Below are 12,934 nucleotides of genomic sequence, written 5' to 3' on the forward strand. Positions count from 1 at the left end.
CACCCGTTTTTGGGGGAAATGGGAAGGCTCCCAGGTCACCCTGGAGGGACAGAAAAGCCAGGGGCAGGCAGTGGCACACTCAGAGCTGCACAAGCAGCTCACAGGAGGTGTCCAAGCTGCCCAGGGCCAGCATCAGCTGGCACACCATGGAACCTGGCATGAACCAAGCCCCTCAAAACCACTGATGGGAAACAAATGATGTGATAAGACCTTCCCTCCCTGCCTTCTCCCATCCCAGCTGTGAGATGCTTCAGGCTGGATGCTGGTTTTTAAATGTCTTTTTTTTCCCTCAGGGTGTGCAGATTTAAAGACAATGCTTGAATCTTCTCCCGACACGTGGCTGTCTCTGTGATGAAGTGCTGTGTCCTTCTGTGACCCTGGCTTGGCACAGATCAGGGGTTAGCCACACATCTAAAAACCAGAGAATATATACATTGATAGTTTATATAAATGTGAAACACAGGAGACAGCCCAGCATGGCAGAGAATGAGACAGCAGAAAATCAGCACAAGGAGCACTCCTGAAGTGCAGAGCACAAGAGCCAGGCCACAGAAGGTGCTGCATTTCCTCCCCTGTGCCTCTCAGGGAGGCAGCACACCAGTGCCGTGCTGAAGCACACACTGGGATGAGACAGAAGCATTCCTAGTGAGTCCTCTGGCATTTTCTCTGCCCACTGTGAAAGACAGCTTCCCACGGGCACCTCACCAAGCTTGAGGTGTTCCCCTTGGAGCACAAAAGGCACAAACCCCAACAAACAGCCCCCTTTCCTCTCCTGCTTTCCCAACCCCTCCTGCACAGTCCTCTGCTCCTGACCCACCCCAGCTGGCATAAGTGAGCACAGAAATTAGTGGAGGCACACAGGCTTAAAGGATTTGATCCACAGCCTAATGAGCTGTGGGTGGCACCGCCCCTCTAATCACCCATCTCACCTGCCAGACCTGCAGCAGATTGAGAAGGAGAAGCACAGGGAGAAGGTAGAATTTCAAAATAACTGTTAGCAATGCTTGGTGTTTCTTTAGTTTCTCCAGAGCAGCCAAGGCAGGCTTGTGTCTAGCAGGCTCAGTTCTCTGCTGGGAAATAAAATCATGTATGAAAATTATGAAAATGACTTACAAGCAGAAAACTTTCTGTCAGAGCATCCTGCAGCACTGCAGGAGCACCCACGAGTGCAAGACCCTCTGGGAGGCACACCAGGGCACTGGAGCTGAACACAGCCCTGCTCTAGCTCCAGGATGTCCATCTCTTTGGGCAGAAGGGTCTGAGATGAGTACAGGGAGCCCTGCCTTGCTGCCTGCCCCTGGCCAGTGGCTGGGGAGGAAATTTGTGATAAAAGCCTGAGAGCAAAACTCCATGTGCTGCATGAAAATAAAGTTTTCTCCACATACTCCCCAAGCCCTTCAAAAGTGAATATTAGGAGGATTAAAAAACCCCAAACCAGCATGTCAGACTGCTATTGATCTTCCAGCCAAGGCTTGCATTGAAAGAAGATTTTTTCTGTGTACTCCACTTATAAAAGGAGACAAGGAATCAGAGACATCACAGCTCAGTTGTATCTCCCAGAGACCAGCTAAATACCACATTAGACATGGCAAGGCCAGCCAAGATAGGAAGAGAACCCACCCAACTTTCAGACCAGACTGTAAAATTAATTTGTTTTCTACAATTTGGGCAGTGGAGTCATCCCTGTCACCCTCCCAGCCAAACACGTGTCTGAGGGGTCTGTTTACCTTTCTCATTGCATTTTAGTACAGTGTTTTGGCCTTTGAGAAAGAAAAGTGCTGCATAGAAAGTTCCACCGAAGTAAGAGGACTTTGAGTTCTAAAATATCTGTCTGGAATGGAAAATTAGATTGGCAGCTGTTGTGGTCCAATTTATAAAGTTCTTAGAAATGCCTCTGCCTGAATTCAGGTGCAAACAAGACCATATGCCAAAGTCAATAGTATGGATTTTGTTTGATAGTAAATATGAGAGAGAATGGAAGAAAAAAATGGGAAAGAGGTGGGGGGAGAGAAAGAGAGCAGCAGAGACAGAATAAAGAAAATATCACCCCTCCATGGATCCCACTGGTGTCTGGATGGTCCTCCAGGTGGTTTTCTGGCGGTGAGGGTGCCCAGAAGGCACAGAATGCAAAGGGTTAATGCATATTCCCACCTCAGGCAGGTGGGAATGCCCGGGTGCCTCCCCTGCAGGGTCTCTGCAGCATGCTCTGGGTCCGTGCCATCCCTCTGCACCCCGTGCAGTCCTGGGGAGCCTCTGGGGAGCACTTTGGGGCTCTTGGATGGGTTCTGAACCCCCTCAGCTGCCCCTGGGTGTGGGGATGGCCCTTGCTGGGGCTGGGGGCTCCCAGCTGGGCTGGTTTGTGTCAGGGGGTGGGTGCTCAGTGCCTCTGACCAGAGGTTCCACCCCACACCCAAAACCTCCTCCTTCCCCTCATATGGGGGTCTGTGGTGTCCCCCAGCCCAAACCCAGCCAGGGATGGTTTTCTGCTGTGCCTGGCTGTCCTGTGGATGCTTTCTGTCCCCTCAGCCTTGTTTAGCTCTCCCCAGAGCTGGGATGGTGGAACCAGTGTTCCCTTTGTCTTACCCAGGCAGTTTAACCCACACCCAAGGCTCCAGCCAGGCATCTCCAAGGAGGGGTGGACTCCTGTGGATGTCATTTCCTTACACAGTTCTTGCTGTAATGGGCACAACTCCTTCACAGCAATGTTCAAGGCATGAACCACTTCAGTCTCTGACAGCAGCACAGAAGTAAACTTCCACCAGCTCAGGGTGCTGTTCTGCAGGCTGGTACTTCAGCATTCCATAGCAAACTGCTCTTGCAGTTTTGAAGCCATTCCCTGTGTCCTGCCACTCCAGGCTCTTGTCCCCAGTCCCTCTCCAGCTCTCCTGGAGCCCCTTTAGGCACTGGAAGGGGCTCTAAGCTCTCCCTGGAGCCTGAACACCCCCAGCTCTCCCAGCCTGTCTGCATAGCAGCGGTGCTCCAGCCCTCAGAGCTCCTTCAAGGCGCTTCTGGACCTGCTCCAGGGGACAATCCACAGGTTGTCTTTCCTGTGCTGAGGACACCCCAGCAGCACTCCAGGTCTCGAGCAGAGGGGGCATCACCCCCTGGAGCCGCTGCCCACCCAGGATGAGAGTGGCTTTCTGGGCTGTGAACACACTCTGTCAGCTCATGCCCAGCCTTTCCTCTGCCATCACTTCCAGGAACTTCCCAGGGTTGCTCTCCATCCCTTCTTTCCTCAGCTTGTGTTGATAGCAGGGGTTGCTCCAACCCAGATGCAAATCTTTGCTCTTGACCTTGTTGAACCTCATGAGGTTCCCAGGGGCTCACTCCTTGGATTAAATCCCTTTGAACCCTCTCCTGTTTGCTCTGTTCCAGGTGTGTGAGAAGCAGCCCAAATCCACCTCAATTAGCAGGTTGAGTTTGCCTGATTTGGCAAGGCTGTCCCACTCCCAGCAGGCATCAAGGGGCATTTGTTCCTCACTTTCTGTAGGAATAGGATGCAGCCAGTAATTCTTCAGTTTTAAATTGCTGCACTCCAACACTGATACATAAATATTTCTGGCTGTTTCCTCTGCTGCAATTGCTGCCCAAGATATTTCATTTCTCAGTTCAGCAAGCCCTACTCAAATGGCCAGTGTGTTATGTGTCATTATTTATCTGTTGTTTTTACAAGAAGTGAAGGAGGACAGCAAAGAAAGTGCGTTTCAACTGACTCTGGTTAATTTTGGTTTAGAAATTATGAAAGTCTTGGAAATGCAAAGTGCTGAGCCTGAATTCAGGGACACTGGGGACCACAGGAGTCAATCCAAAGATGAATCATGACCCATTCATGAAGGGACTTACATCACTGTCTGTCACAGGATGTGAGAGGTCTCCTTCATCCAGAGCCCTTCAGCATTAAAACAGCCTTAAAATTGATTTTAAGTGTTTGCTTGTGAGCTAATCCAATACTAGTTGGAGAAGCAGAGTGAGCAAAACCAAGCTCTCACATAAAATACCTGGCAAGGCAGTGGGTTGGCTTCCAAGCTCTCATGCTGTGCACTGGCTCCATGAAATTATGTTTTGCATTTATATCCATGCCTTGATGAGGCACTTACCTATTATAGGGCAATAAAACCCTAACCTAACTCCAGTCTCTAGCTGGTGCAAGCCCACACTGACTAGAGCTATTTTCCCCTCACAAGGATCTTTTTTATCTCTGCAGTAAAAGCGCTGAGGCTATTTCCAGTTCTTCCACAGGGATGTAAAATGGGAAGAGAGATGGGTTTTCTCACTTACCTTCATTAATATGGTAGCCCAGCTTTTCCACCAAATTCCAACAGAAACAAATCTATTTTTAACCAAATCACTCCAGTCAAAGCCTTCAAGGCCTGCTATAAAAATGACTAAGGAGTATTTTCTCTGGTGTGCCTTGATGAAAGCCATTTTATATTCTTCTAGTGGCTTCATGCAGGTGCCCAGCCAGCTCCTCAGATCCAGACATGTCCATGGAGGCTATCCCAGCTGGCAGGAAGACAAAAACCTAAGGAAGTCTGGCATTTGAGGTGCACACCACACCCTCATTGTACACCCCAAAAGCCCAGAGCAGCTCTGTGCTACCCCTGTGAGCCTCTTTCATTCCCTCAAGCCAGACAGGCTCTTGTAGGGCAGGAAATCCTTGAGTCACCAGGATCTCTGAGGCTCAGGAGCAGTCACAGTCCTCCTCTCTCCCCTGTCCCCTCTTGCTATTCATCAGAAGCCCAAGAACAAGAGAGGCAAGAGGAAACTCCCTCCTTTTTTTGCTTCCTACAGAGACTGACTTTCAGCCCCCATTTTCCCATCCCCATGCCTTGGGATGTCACACGAGGCAGGACAAGGGCCAGCCTCTAGTTTGGACTGTCCCCTTGTGATGGCTGCTATGGTCTAAGGGAAGGAAAACTGGGCAGGGAAGGCGATGGGAGCTCCTCAGTTCACGTTGTTGTACCAGCAGCGTGGGATCACAAAGGATAATCCTTGCTCCAGCGCTCCTCAGGGATAACCAGAGGTGATTCAGCTGTCGCCTCCAAGGCCCGATCTTTCCTGAGGGGACCCAGCTGTGGCAGGTGCCAGGGACTCTTTGGAAAGCATGCCTGAGGATAAAAAAATAGTTTCAGTGGTGGGATTAAGGGCCTTGGTCCTGGGATTGTTAGTGTTCAGGAACACATAATCACAGAATGATTACATGCAGGTGCTTTATTGAAGAGCTCTGGGTGTCAGGGGTACAGACCCCAAATCTGACTCTGCCATGGGTTCAGGATGAACATGTTTTTATATTCTATCGTTATATAACTTACATATTAATTGTTAAACTTACATTGTTCTATTGTATACATGGATTTCATCCAAGCATGGGTTTCTTTTCTTTCTAACTTCCTGAACTTTCTATGGTTTTAAAATCTTTTACTATCAGGATGGGGAAGCCACCTCTGCAGGGTGCAGCTCAGGGTGCAGCATCTTGGGCAGCTGGTGCCCCTGTGCAGTCCCAGGGCCACACATCTCCCCTCAGCCATACATCCATGGCACGCATTTACATCAGGAGATCTCCCAAATGTGCACCCCCAGCAAATTTCTGTCCCCCTGCCATGTCTGGGCATGCCACCTCCTCTCCATGCCCACTTGTGTGGCTGGCCAGTGGTGAGAGGAGCCCCAGATTAACCTGTGTGACAAAACAGAGTCTGTCACACTGCCTGGGAGGAGGAATAGACCCCAACCCAGCCCAGCTGCCTGGCTGGGAAGAAAGCAGTTATCCTGTAAACTCCATATACATTATTTATCAAATGAAGTCTCTGCAGCAGGACTGTGATTCGTGTCTCTGCTCCAGCTTGCTCGTGCTCTCTCTGTCTTTTCATGGCATGTGATAGAAAAAATCTTTGCAGGCTCCTTGTGGTCACTGACCAAAGGTTGTTCCCCTCCTGAGGAGATCCTGCAGGATCCCAAGGGGAATCTAGAGCAAGCCTTGCCCAAGGAAAATCACCCTCCAGCCAGCTCCACCATGGCAGCTTTGTGCCAGCCTCAAATCTGTTCCACGAGTATCTGCTGCTGCTCTCTACATTCCAGGGAAATTACAATGGGAAGGCAAGTAGAAAATATCAATTATTGGAAGGTTCAAACAGCACAATCCCTGCTGCTACCTGCTAGGTTACATGTGCATGTAAATCGACTGTAATGTGCTGTTTAGTTTGAGTAAGACATTAAAAAGAAAGGAAAATCTGAATTTTTTCCAGTATGGGGCTTATCAAGCAGGTGGGGAAAAGTCACAGCATATTCAACTGTGATCACATCAGCTCTGCTTCATCTCTGTGGTGTAAAATTACATGTGAAGGGAAAATTAATCAAAAATGCACCAGATGAGCATTCCTTTTCCATCCCCCTGACTTTGGGTGAGGGTGTAAATAACTTGGCAAACCGAAGAGCAAGTGAAAAAACCTGTTCTTGTTTGACTTCAGCAGGTGGGTCTGCTTTAGTGAAAGCAAACAGAGTTCCTGCTCAGAGTTCCCAGGGGAAGATACTGCCATGCACTAATTATGGTTTAAAAACCTGAGGAAATAGTAGGGCTCTTCCTCTGCTGGTCACAGCACTGTTCTCCATTTAAATGTGGTCAGGATGGTTACATGGGCTGACAGAGGTTAAGGTGCACCCAAGCTCTTCTTTGTGCTCCATTGCACTCCCCTTCATCTCCATCAAGGCATCTGCTCAGTGTGCTGGGGGTAATGGGTGGCAGCATTTTGGCAAAGCAGCATCCTGAGCCAGGTTTGCATCCGCTGCAGCTCAGCCCCGAGGAGGGCTGGGGTGATCTGCAGGCTCTAATGCAACGTGACAGCCAAGCAGCAGCCAGACGAGCACAGGGAATCACTGCGGGAATGCTGGGAGCAAATGGGGAAAAAGCCCCGTGCCCATGGCTGAGAGTGATCCAAATCCCATGGCTGGTTATGGGATGTGATTTCACAGATGAAATCTGGGATGATGGGATGAAGGAGCCATGGAGGCTCTCGTGCCTGGTTTTCTCCAGGCAGGAGTCTCTTGGTTGGAGAAGACAGGTGTCTGCTAAGGAAGGCTGGAGCCTCCCTTGAAATGCAAAATGTAAACCCCCTGCCTCCAAATTATTATAATTTTGAAATAAAGGAGCTCTCAAGCAAAGCTATGGGAGTAGGAATAACAGTTCTGTACTAGGAAAACTGAAAATACAAATGCAATAGTTCAAACAAACCAAAAACAAACCACTGCCAGAGTCAGAGCAGGCCCTGGCACCCTGTGGGTCAGGGTGGTGGCACAGTCCCATCCCATGGGGGCTCAGCCCTCCTGCAGTGCCAGCTGTGCTTCTGCTGGAGCAGGGATCCTGCACAAGGGGGGAGTTTTCCTCTGAAGCTCCAGGGCTGCTGGAGATGGGCCTGCTCTTCCTCTGGGAATGCAGGGCAGGAGAAAGCTGCTCCTCTGGGAATGCAGTGGGCAAAGGCTGCTGTGCTGTTCCAGGCTCAGTTTGTATCCAGGTAGGAATGCTTGGCTCCTCCCCTGGGTGGAGCATCTCCCCATGGGATGATGGAATTTGATCAGCCATGCAGGGACACTCACTGGCTATGAACAGAGGATAATTAGTAATTAATGGCCCGTGAACAGAAGAGGTGTCCTGGAGGGAGGGTTGGCTGTGGGAGAGATAAAGAAAACTGCCCAATGAGCAGAGGATAACTGCCCCACCTCTGACAGATGGGAACACCACACACATCCCCAGCCACATCTTTCAGCCTAAGACAAGGAGCATGAGTGGACACTACACTGACAGTCCTGCCTTATCCTGACATCTGCAAGCCTCTGCCTGGCATCAACATACAGACAGACAGACAGAGGAATGACACTGAGTGGGGAATGGGAAGAGATTACAAAGTCATGGCTGTTGGAGAGGGAGAAGAAGGGAGGTTTGTCTGTCCTGGGCAGCAGCAGCTTTGCAGTACTGTGTTAGTGGAGTCCACACCACGCAGGTCCTACATCACCCTCCAAAATTAATTACCAGTGCCTCTGCTGAAGATAAAACTGAAATCATATTTATTTTTGTGCTTACATTCTTGTTGCCATGTAATTAAGTGCTACCATGTAATTAAAGAGGATTTAGAGGGTATTTACGCCCTGTGATGCTCCATAATTGCAGCTAATTTCTCATTTACAGCTTCTAAGCATCTCCAGTGGAACTCCAGGAGCTGCTGGGGCAGGGACAGTGGCCACCACGGGCCTTGGGAACACAGTGCAGAGCTTTAGCACTGAAGGCTAGCACCTTGAAAGGTCTGTCCCCATCCCAAAATCTTTCTTCAGAAAGTTAAACTCTGCCCAGGCACAGGGCAGGAGTGATGACCCAGAAGCACCTCAATGTGCAAATGGAGGTGCTGGTGAGAACAGCAGCAGGAGCTGTCCCAGCCTCTGTCCCCAGTTCTCCCTGGTAAAACTCCTTAAACTCCCAGAGACACCATGTAAGGATGGAATAAACCCTTCTGCAGCATGCAGGGCTGCTGAGGGGGGCTCATTTCACAGCTCCATGGGAATAAATGCATGGTGTGAAGTGCAGGATGGGAGGACTTTGCCCAGGCAGGAAGTCCCAAAGGACAGGGCTGTCCTGGCAGCTGAGGCCATCTCCAAGAGACAGCAAATCTCAGTGCCCAAAGGCCAGGCTTCCAAATACTCAAAACACATGCCCAGCCTCACAAGGTGCTGTGGCAGAGCTCAGTGTTAGCAGGCAGCAACTCCCATTGGGAGCTGGGATTTCAGGCACCACTGGACCAGGGTGGTCCACACAGACCCAGAGGGGAATGGGTCACCTTCCTGCAGGACACTGGGCACTATGGGAGTTTCTAGCTCTTCATATTTGTGTTGGAGAAGAGAGGAAAGCCTTTAACCATGAGCCACCCTGTGCCATACCAGGTGTTCACAGCCTGTGCTGCATCCCAGCCTTGCCCACGGGGCTGGCATCAGTGAAGAGGGACAGGCAGTGGCCAGACCAAGCTCACTGCTGACAGCTTTCACTATGAAATTGGGCACACACCTTGCTCTTCAGGATAAAATTAGGTGCCCACCTTGGCTAGCCAGTCGCAGAAACAAATTTTGCACTGAGCAAGAATTCCTCCGTGGCATGTGTTTAAACAAGGTTTGAATGGGGAGCTGATAACATACATGTAAATATATATATATATATATATATATATATATATAAATGAAGACAGCACCAAAATTAGCTCTTTAAAATGCTGGGATAGGTTCAGATTAGAGCTGCCACCCTCACTAAAATAAGCCTTAACCTGGTGATTCACAGACTTTGCAGGGGAGCAGGCAGGAGGCAGCTGTTGAGGGGATGTGAAACCAGACATGCTGGATGCAGACTAAATGTGAAAATAAAAGGAGATTTCCCCAAAAACCTCTGCACAGAGCGATTGCTTACTTTCCTGTGGGAGTTTACAGAGGCTATTGATACATTTCATGGCAATTCCATAAAAGAATATGTAATGAAAGCAAGACATAACGTAGGTGGCAATGACAGAGGTGTGTGTGAATTTTTAATTTCTGACTGCAGAATTTGCAGTCAGTTGGGAGATCCATAGATTTTTCATCTGCATATAGTTAGGGAAAACTGGTAAAAGCATCTAAGTATGGCACTGATCAGCAGGGTGAAAATCATTTCCCCTCTGAGGGCTGATGGTGACAGCATGGAATGGAAGTGGAAACACTCAGTTGTGTTTTTCTGGTGTGGTGCAGGTTACCTTTGGTCCTTAGCTTCAGTCCTGAGAGTCCACAGGATCTGGCAACCAAGCAGCCACTGTTACAGTGCATGGTTTGCTTCTCTAAGCTTTCCACCTCCTTTAGTTTCCCCAAAATCCTGCGACAGGCTGTGTTTAGAGGGGTGATAAGGATTGCAGTTAAGCAGAGGGTGCAGAAGGAGTTGATAAGGGAGAAGGCTTTATTTGCTTTCACACAGCAAGGGCCTTCACTCTCCCCCTGGAATTAACACAATGAAAACCTTTTTAAACAGACAAAATGCACATCAGTAGATCAGTAATAACTGGGCACCAGTGCTGCTTCCCCTCACAACGCTGCAGGGGGGAATTGGTCTGCAGGGCATGCTGCATCTCTGCATCTGCTCAGGAGGATCCTACTGCTGCAGACCAGTCTGATGACACAAATTTGCAGCAGTTTCAGCTGCTGAGGAGAATTATTTACACTATTTCTCCGTTAGCAGCTGCTGCAATGAAGCAGCTCTTCTTTCCAGTGGGAAGTGCAAGTTCTTTCCAGTGGGACAGGAAAATCACAAGAGTTTTCTTGCTGAATCAGAAAGCAAAGCAAAAGCAAGGCACACACCACAGGGTCTGAGAATCCTAGAATCATTTGGGTTGGAAAAGACCTCTAAGATCAGGGTCCAGCCATTAATTTGGCACTGCCAAGCCCACCACTAAACGATGTCCCTCGGTGCCAGATATACAAGTTTTTTAAAATCCCTCCAGGGATGGTGATTCAGCCCTTCCCTGGGTGCCAGTGCTTGGTGTGTGCCTTGCCATGTACACACCCTCACCTGCCATGGCTGAGGGGCATGGCACCCAGGAGAGATTTCAGTGCCAAGGCAATAATGATGCTGAGGGATGGGGGCAATGAGTACTGCAGCCTCACTTTGGAGATCCAAAAAACTCCAGAGCTGGGATTCTCAGCTTGCAATGCAATCCAGGTCAGTTTTCCAGCTGTGTGATCGCCTTGGAGTGAAAAGTCTGAGGCTGGGAAGCCAACCAGGGATACCGTGGAGCTGAATTTCCTTCCCAGTGAGCCCAAGAGGAAAGCTGCATGGAACAGGCACCATCTGCACTTGGCTTTGGCAGCCTTGGAAACCATCCACCAGCAGGTGGTTTTGGCTTATGGAAAGCCTGCAGGAGACTTTTCAACATAAAATCCAAACAATACACCCAGAGGACTCCCACATCACCACCCCCACCACTGACAGCAGTGGGAGCAAATCCACCTCGGAGGCCTGGCTCCTGCCAGTTGTGCTCCAGCAGGGAACACATCCCAGCTCTAACCACCTGGTTCAGGGACTGCTGGATGCTAGCAAGTACCTGCTTGCTCCTGCCATGCCAAGGCAGCACACTCTGTCTCCTGATGGTTTGTTGGTCAGCATCGAGGATGAGCACGGGCCTGAACTCCAAATAAATCTGATTTTCCAGTTGGTCATCTGCACCAAACAGCAGGGCTTGGGGCTTACCTGGTGTACACAAAAATGGAATGCAATGACTGTACATAAATATATATATACACACATATCCATCTCTATATGCTCTGGGTGGATTAAAAGGTTTCTCACCGAAAAAAAACCCCATTCACTTAATTTTCACATCTTTAGTGACTTCAAAAACATTTTAATTCACAATATATGGCTGAATAAACAAATATTTTTCTTTCACATCTTCCCAGGCAACATTTGACCTTTTTTTTAATCAAAACTGCCATGAAAATAGAAATATTGTTGGACCATCCAAATATTGAACTGTCCCCACAAAATGCCACAGACAAAGCTGCTGGCATCATACTCACTGTGCAGATCTGATGTCTCTGCACCCATCCTGAAAAATCCCAGTTTGCATTTGCTACATTCACATTGCTAAGTTATAAAAAAAGGGCTGCAGATGCTGCATTTTGGGGGATGCTGTTCCCCCACCCCCCAAACCACTGCCACACCATTAATGACTTTCTCAGCACAGCTGCTCCAAGCATCCCCACACGCAGATTTCCTTTTGCATTCATCCTCATAAAGCTGCTCACACAGATACAGCCCATCAGCAAAATGTAAAAATAACTGAAAAGATATAATTAGGGTGGATGCACTGCAGATTTAATAGGGTTTTTATATTTCTTCCTTTGCTGGCCCATAAGGCACAAATCCTGGATGGAGAGAGGCTGATGGGGAGGGAAAGAGAGAGCTTTGCTGTGGTACATGTTTGGCAAAACCCTCAAATATTTTTCTCAGTTTTCTGTTGCCTGTATTTTTTATTGAGCACCACAGAGAAATTGCAGCAGATTGATTCTTTCACAGCTCCCCAAAGTTGAAATGCTTTGGAGCCAAAAGCTCAGTGCCTGCCAAACTTCATAATTAACTGTAATAACTCTTTAATTTGAACTTTAATTCAAACACCCGTATTTTAGGGGGATTGTAGGGGATAAAAAAATTTAAAAAGGAGCAAAACAAACCAAAGGTAACCAATTCTGGTAAAATAAAGAAGCAGCCCCAAGCTTGTGCTGTCCCAGAGGCAACTGGAGATCAGTTGTCCTACCCTGGTCACACAAGAGGCCATTCTGGGATGGAGAGGCATTGTCCCAGCCCAGCAGAAGGTGAAGGAGGAGGACAGTGACATCAGACTCCAGGAAAGTGACAGGCTCAAAGCTGCCTTCACTGCCCTGCATGGGAGGTTTTCCAAGGCCACCTCTAGGGATGAAGGGATCAAAGCCATCCAGAAGGCCATCAGCTGGGAGTTTTATCTGAACTTGGGGACAACAAAGCTGTAATTAAACAAATTAAAAGCAACCCAGGTGAATTTGCTCTAATGCAACCAATTCTACACATTAAGTGACACAGAAATTGGCTTCTTTTCCTTGTGAAGGAGGGATGGAAAACATCCAGTCCTGGATCTGTTCCCCCCACTAATGGTTTTTAGTGGTTCTGTCATTGCAATGTGAGCTGGACTGGGAAGCATCAGGAGCACAGGGAAGTGAGGAACCCAAAGGAGGAATGTTCATGCAACCTTCTCTTCCCAGGTAGACGTGGCTCACAAGCTGTCAGAGTGCTCAGAGCCCTCCCAGCCCACCCTGGCTGAGCTCACTGAGATGGGTCCTCGAGGGAAAAGCAAACTGTTGACACGAGGAGCAGGAGACAGAGTAGGGCCAGACAGGGAATGGAGATGAC

General features: G+C 48.8%; 2 long non-coding RNA genes across 2 annotated transcripts in view; both read right to left on the bottom strand.

The window, feature by feature from the left end:
* Nucleotides 1-263: 263 nt before the first annotated feature.
* LOC135304848 (uncharacterized) lies at nucleotides 264-5,096 on the bottom strand. The gene is made up of 3 exons (XR_010366066.1): nucleotides 4,279-5,096; nucleotides 818-1,070; nucleotides 264-411 (listed from the first exon to the last, which is right to left on the bottom strand). It is a non-coding gene; the product is annotated as an uncharacterized LOC135304848 (long non-coding RNA).
* Nucleotides 5,097-10,137: 5,041 nt separating this feature from the next.
* LOC135304857 (uncharacterized) overlaps nucleotides 10,138-12,934 on the bottom strand; it is a 32,359-nt gene continuing 29,562 nt past the window's right edge. Inside the window, exon 5 of the long non-coding RNA XR_010366078.1 lies at nucleotides 10,138-11,239. This is a non-coding gene — a long non-coding RNA (uncharacterized LOC135304857). The remainder of the gene's footprint in view (nucleotides 11,240-12,934) is intronic.

This window comes from Passer domesticus, chromosome 7 (assembly GCF_036417665.1).
Source record: "Passer domesticus isolate bPasDom1 chromosome 7, bPasDom1.hap1, whole genome shotgun sequence".
Classification (NCBI taxonomy): Eukaryota; Metazoa; Chordata; class Aves; order Passeriformes; family Passeridae; genus Passer; species Passer domesticus.